This window comes from Haemaphysalis longicornis, unplaced genomic scaffold, assembly GCF_048455015.1.
Source record: "Haemaphysalis longicornis isolate Haplotype H1 unplaced genomic scaffold, Haemaphysalis longicornis Haplotype H1 scaffold_3, whole genome shotgun sequence".
Lineage (NCBI taxonomy): Eukaryota > Metazoa > Arthropoda > Arachnida > Ixodida > Ixodidae > Haemaphysalis > Haemaphysalis longicornis.
Window position 1 is genome coordinate 9671918 of NW_027526335.1, and position 6219 is coordinate 9678136.

The following is a 6219-nucleotide window of genomic DNA, read 5'->3' on the forward strand; positions in this document are numbered from 1 at the left end:
ATACGAGATTTCGGCGCATGTTAAAGATCCCCAGGTGGTCAAAATCAATCCGGAGCCCTCCACTATACGGCGCGCCTCATCGCCTTCATTTTGTCGGTGCGTTGAACCTTAAAATCAATCAATCAATCAATAAATCAATCAATCAATAAATCAATCAATCAATCAATCAATCAATCAATCAATCAATCAATCAATCAATCAATGACTCGTACGCAGTAGCATTTGTGTTCCCGCGCAGTCAACTGTTTCTTCAAGACGTGGCGTTTTTTATTCGGTTTCAAAAGCCGCGGAAGCCTCGGTTTTAATGGCTAACCTCCGCCAATGATGGTACCTGTTAATTCGGGCTCATCTGAGAGTATACTGCAGTGGAACTGCAGGGGCATAACTGGAAAGGTCGGAGAACTTCGCCAACGCCTTCTGTGCGGGAAGCTACGTGCATGGGCGCTACTACTTCAGGAAACTAATGGTCTCCCTTCCCTTTCTGGATTTGTGGCGTATTCGTCTCCATCCATCTTGGACCGCCGGAGTCTTAGGCCTAATGTTCCCCCAGGAAAGGTAGCCGTCTACGCCCGCTCCAGCTATCCTCAGACCCGCATCGACCTGGCGCGATGGTGCACACTATGGCAAGAGGTCGTCGCTGTACTCGTTCGCCTCCCTCACACGGACGTAATCATAGTGTCGTACTATGCTCGCCCCTACAGTGGCCGTGCAGCCAGACTGAGCCTTGGCTGGGTATCACATCTACGTCAACGGCATCCCGGCTGCCCAATTTTGGTCGCGGGGGATTTCAACGCGCCCCACACTACATGGGGCTATGTCACCTCCAGTGCGCGTGGTAAATGTGTGTATGACACTTTTGTGGACGCCCAGTTTGTGCTACTAAATGACGTTTCAGTGCCCACACGTCGGTGTGAACGTCCACGCGATACTCCTCGCTCGCCTGACTTAGCTTGGTGGTTAGGAAGCGGCGCAGTGACGTGGATGTGTGAACCAGACTGCTGGGGCAGCGATCACCATCCGGTTCATCTCGGCCTTTCTCCCGGTCGTAGGGATCGCCTTCGAAGACTGTGTCGGGTGGTGGACTGGGACGTCTATCGATCGGCGTCAGCTACGATGGTCTCCGGCCCCTTACCTGACCCGTGTCCCAGGCTCCGTGCGGCTTTGGATGCAGCAACCCGCACTACCTGGGTGGAGGAATCCCGGCCGGCTCCAGACCTGCAGCTCTGCCGTCTGTGGGCCGCCCGCCGCCAAGCTGAACTTGCTTCAGTGAGGAGCCCAACGTCAATCGACGCTCGGCTGAAGCTTCAATGCCTCACAGCAGCAGCACGTCGACATGAACGACGACTGACGCGCGGCCGCTGGCTAGACTGGTGCGCTTCGCTTGGCCCTTCGTCGTCGAATTCTTCAGTCTGGCGAACATTTCGAGCAATGGAACGCGGTCAACGCCCTCCAGATCCAGCGGCTAGTGCACTTCTAGCATCTGGGCAAGACCCGTCCACTTTCGCCTATACAGCCGCAAGTAGCTTCTTCCCCGCTTTTGACGTCCAGTCAGCTCCCTTTACTGTGCAAAACAGCTTGCCGAATGGAGCCGGTTCGTTGCCTACGAGTGGAGACATAGCAGGGATTGAAGCTCCTTTCACAATGGCGGAACTCTTGGCCGCCATCGACCATGCCAAGCCCAGAACAGCACCGGGACCGGATGGCGTTCCTTACGAGCTCTTCAAGAACACTGAAGGTACCACCCTCGATGTATTACTTGAGGCTATAAACACAGCTTGGACTACAGCCATCATTCCGGATTCGTGGTGCCACGCGGAAATTGTTGCAATTCCGAAGCAAGGCAAGACCCCAGACCAAATTTCTAACCTTCGGCCAATATCTCTTACATCGACGATATGCAAGCTGATGGAACGCATGCTAGCGACACGCCTTTCGTGGTGGCTGGAGCGATATTCGTGGTACCACCCTGGTCAAATTGGATTCAGGCCACAATTGGGTGTTGAAGATGGACTCGAGCATTTCTCCTCTATGGTCCTTATAGGAGGTCGCTCTCGTCGGATTCGAACGGTCCTGGCGATGGATATCAAGAAAGCATACGACAACGTCAGCCGCGAAGCTATTGTTGCGATCCTTGAGTGGCTCAAACTTCCAAGTCGTGTATGCACATTTGTGAACGCCTTTTTTCGGAACCGCACCTTCTCTGTTCGGTTGGCCGGCAAAGCTACAGGCCATTTCACCTCGTATCGAGGGGTTCCACAGGGCTCAGTGCTGGCGCCAATATTATTTAATATCGCCTTGCTTCCCTTAGCCTGGCAGTTGGCAGGAATTCCGGACGCAAAGTACATAATGTACGCCGATGACATTACTGTATGGTCTGTGCACCCTGAAATCGATGTACAAGAAAGAGCACTACAAATGGCGTTAGACACAACCAACTCCTGGTGCGCCAAGGTAGGGCTTGAACTTTCAAAAGAAAAAACGGCATATATGTCAGTGGCTAATAACAACGGGCGCCGCCGACTTGGGAACCGACCTGTCCGGTTGTTTATTGATCAGCAACCACTACAAGAAGTTTTAAGTCTACGGGTGCTTGGCCTCGACGTTGCCTCGTCAGGATCTGCGGCTCCATGGGTGAAGGGGGCAAAGGAGAGTGCTGCACGCACAATCCACCTGATACGCAGAATAGCAACGAAGGCTGGCGGGTCGCGAACTAGAATTGCTCGCCTCCTTGTGCAGTCTATTTTACAACCCCGACTCGTGTATCAGGCCCAGTTCCACCATCTCACGATGAGGGACTGGGATCGCCTCGAAGCAATTAACCGAGATGCCATGCGGGCTGTTACTGGTCTGCCCCGAATGACCCCGGTTCCAACTCTACAGGCCGAGGCCCAGCTCAACACTATCGATGAGCTGGTACATCAACGCCGTTCTGCCCGCACCTGTAAGCTCTCGAACATCGGTGCAGCTGCTGCACTAGCCCATTACATGGGCTTTGTTGTAGCAGATACAACTGTGAAAGGGTCGGAACTCCCTCCATGGCAGCGAGTACAGCTGACAGAAAACAAACCCATCGGTCGTCTCCGTCGCCCAGTCCCTCGCAAGGCCACGGCACAGGTCTCTGGTCTTCATTGTACAGACACCGACGCAATCATTGCGTATGTAGATGCCAGCGCTAAAAATGGCATGGTGCACACCGCACTGGTGTGTCCCCAGCTACCGGAGGTTGACCAAACCTGTTCATATGCCGCCAATCCACTGCCACCCGTGTATCTTACTGAATTAGCTGCAATACATGATGGACTGGTCTCATTACTACCTTTTGTCAGGGCGGGGCCGTACTCACGACTAATCATACGGACTGACTCTACGCAAGCCATACATGACATTCGTCGCGTGGCACAATCGACATCCTTTTCCGATGCCATTCATCGCTTGGCAAGAAGCACGGCGCTGCAGATACGCATCGAATGGGTGCCCCGCTCATCTGTGCCTGGCAATACGGAGGCAGACTCAGCTAGCCACCCGAGCACAGTCATGCGGCCACTACTACCTTTCCCCGAAGACGCTCGCGGGCACCTGGAACGACAAAAGGAAAATCTTCGGCGCACCACACGAGCACTCATACCACCGTGTGGTTCAAACCTCCCTGGCGACTTAACTCGCCGAGAGGAGGTTGCGCTGCGGAGATTACGCGTTGGGGTGGCCCTTACGCCGTCCGTGACTGCCTCCTGGCCATCGGAATACCGCGGCCCATACGGATCCACCTGTCCATTCTGCACCACTGCCATTGGGGACGTGAATGTGCAGCACCTGCTCTGGGCCTGCCCGGGATTGCATCAAGTTCGCCTGCGGCACCTTCGTGCAACCGGTCTCCACCCTGGCCGCCCTCCTGACCTGCAACGCTGGGTGCATGGACCGTGTCACCGACAACTCCTGAACTTTATACACGAAACTAACTTGTTCGTGTTTCTGTAAGCGCCTACATATATTATGCCGCAGGGCAAACTTTCGAATTAAAAAAAAAAAAAAAAAGCCGCGGAAGACGGCCGGTAACGGCCGCATGATCGATAGGACCGTGCAATCGCGCCAGCCGAAGCCCCTAGCCGACATGAAGAACCACCAAGCAAGAAGGTTATCTTGCTCCGTGACGCAGCATAAAATGCCTTGTCATGCATGCTCCGGTGGCCGCGCGGCTGCGACTTGATGCGATAACTTTTTCTTTTTGTTTTACAACTGGCAGAATGTTCTCGAAGACGATATCGATGTGAAAGAGTGGAAGGGTAGGCGGTAGCCGACCAATAGCAGCGCTCTGTAATGCCAGGATAAGCGCGTTTTAGAACAAGGTGTACGCCATCTTGCCTGCCTGTTGCGCATCGGGCGCAGAGTAGCTGGCGGCGCGGTGACGGCGGCGATGGACAGGTGAGTTTTTTTCCACGCGGTATACTGTCTATTGGGGAAGTTTGGTTCGCGCTGGTTCGCGCTAAGAGGTGTTTTAATGCCATAAGTGTTGTCGTTTTCGTTTCCTTCAGACGTTTTTCGTTGTGCCTGTGCAATACCCGCTCCCAACCGGCTCGCTCGGGCAAGCGAATACCCACGAGGGCCTCACGGACTTCCTTCACGTTATGCTGCTTCAGTCTTCACCGACGACTCTTCCAAGTGGTGAGTTCCGTGGCTGAAGGCCCGGTGCGACGTGCGGCGTGCCCACGAAACCGGCTTTCGTATCGTTTTTTTCGCGACGCTGAACGTTTGCGTATTTGAATTTTCCTAACCGAGCGCACATTAGCCTCGGAGCCGGACGTTTCCTGGGCCGTCGCGACGCAGGGATTCCGACTGTCACCAAAGCTTTGCGGTGCGCGTTAGGCTGTAGCTTTCGGGACAGCGGCGCAGTGGCGGTGTTGGAACCCTTCGCCACTGCCTCTAGCGTCGGACTCAGCTCGGAAGCCCCGTTATGTTGTGGTGATAGTCGGTCTTCCTTTCCGAACGCCGCGGTAGCCGAGGTATATGCACTTCGATAATGCCTTCCGCTCGCACGTCCTCGGTTCGCGCGGCGTTCGGAATACAGTCGCCACCTTCAGCGAGCATCACTGAAGCACGGAACGCAGCTCTGCGGTCCGCGGCTCCAAATTGGGGTCGTGGCAAAGGCGAGTGATGGAATTGGTGTCCTTGGTTCCTTTTCAGGTTCGCGTCCGGCACCGCCTCCGCCCTCCCCTTTCCCTGACCCTTGCGTCGTGTCTTATTGCACTTGCTCCTTCCCGCAAACATGCACTACTCTTCTGGCTAGGCAGGTACACGTCTTCATCTGTCCTATCTACTGAGCTTGACGACGCGTGTTTTGTACAGAGGTGTTTTTTGGTAATAAAAGTGGTTCTGTCGCTGTTCGTCTGTTACTTTGCCTTTCAGCGTCCCTTCCCGTTCCTGCCAGGCGTAATCACGGTCCCCGCATTCGGTAAGCCGTGATTACCTTCGAAATTACAACATTTATAACGTGCTTTGCCTTTTGTTCCAGACCGCCTCCTGCCTATGCGACCGGCCACCGCTGAACAGGACGGGGCCATCATCGAGACGTCAAGAATGCCGTTCGAGTCGAGCTGTACATGGCTGCGCCTGTCTTGAAATCATTAAACCCTGTTTTCAATCGGTAAGGAATGGTGATCTCCCTAAACGTAACATTTTTAACGTGATTTGCCTCTTGGTGCAGACCGCCTCCTATCTATGCGTCCTGGTTACCACCTTGGAGGACGGTGCCGTCATCGAGCCTTCACGGATGCCGTTCGAGTCGAGCTGTCCGTCGCTGCGCCTGTCTTGGAATTAAAACCCTGTTCGAAACCAGAGTACTGCATTTGTCGTATGTATACACAGTCGATGCGGCTCGCTGGCTCTGTCGGCTCGAGCGACATCAAGTACTGTGTCGGTCTCTTGTATCTCGTTTCGAACAGTATTTTAGCAAATCCTAGTTGTAATAATGGCGCTCATTAAAGTTGGGGGAGAAAAAAAAAACAGCGAACAATGAGCATAATTCCAAAAATGATTCGCTAGGAGTGCGGTTAGGGACAGCCCTTGACCCCGTGTGAACGTCGCACCGTTCATGAAGCGAAGTTCTTACTCGGGTACTTTGCCCTCTGGCTGGTGTGAAAGTGTTCACTGTAGGCAACGTGTCCTCCCAGGATTTGGCCCCGGACGGCGAAAAAGGTAAACGGACTGTTGTGTGTAACTTGTACA

The 6219-nt window shown here is 54.0% G+C and overlaps 1 long non-coding RNA gene across 2 annotated transcripts; it reads left to right on the forward strand.

Moving 5' to 3' along the window:
* Window positions 1-4054: 4054 nt before the first annotated feature.
* LOC144173934 (uncharacterized) lies at window positions 4055-5832 on the forward strand. 2 transcript variants are annotated; one of them, XR_013323405.1, is made up of 6 exons: window positions 4262-4419; window positions 4530-4659; window positions 5179-5285; window positions 5401-5446; window positions 5507-5638; window positions 5699-5832. It is a non-coding gene; the product is annotated as an uncharacterized LOC144173934 (long non-coding RNA). The 2 variants fall into 2 exon arrangements; XR_013323406.1 differs by lacking the exon at window positions 5179-5285 and having other exon boundaries at window positions 4055-4419.
* The last annotated feature ends 387 nt before the right edge of the window (window positions 5833-6219 follow it).